We start from the raw sequence: 506 nt of genomic DNA on the forward strand, positions 1-506 counted from the left end.
AAAACCTCTCCCCCCGCCCCCTACATCTTCCTTTTTAATTCCCTTTATCCTCGTTTTCCCTCCCTCCTCTTTTTGCCATTTTTGTTTCCCTCTCCCCTCCTTTCTACACCCCTTTCAATTATCCCAATCCTCTCCCCCTTTTTTCCCCCCCTTCCTCCCCCCCAAATTTCCCTCCACATTCATCTCCACCCTACTCGCCCATTTCTCCGTATCCTAAGCCTGTTATAATTACAAAAGTTTTATTTTCACAGGTAAATCCTCAAGGAGCGTTATAAAATATGGCAAAAACCGGTCCCGTATTTTCTCACTGTTGCAGGAAACAGCCAAACATGCAAAACTCGGGGTTTTTAGTGGCCGATCCTAGCATCAAAAACCAAAAAGGGGTCGAGAAGGGTGAGAAACTGCTTCATTTGTAAGCTCATGCCCACCAGGGAGGACCATGCACCCCTCATTGGCAAACGTGCTCGTGTCTTTAGCGCTATTTTTGCTTTTGTTTTTTTCAGAAA

This window comes from Penaeus monodon, chromosome 33, assembly GCF_015228065.2.
Source record: "Penaeus monodon isolate SGIC_2016 chromosome 33, NSTDA_Pmon_1, whole genome shotgun sequence".
Classification (NCBI taxonomy): Eukaryota; Metazoa; Arthropoda; class Malacostraca; order Decapoda; family Penaeidae; genus Penaeus; species Penaeus monodon.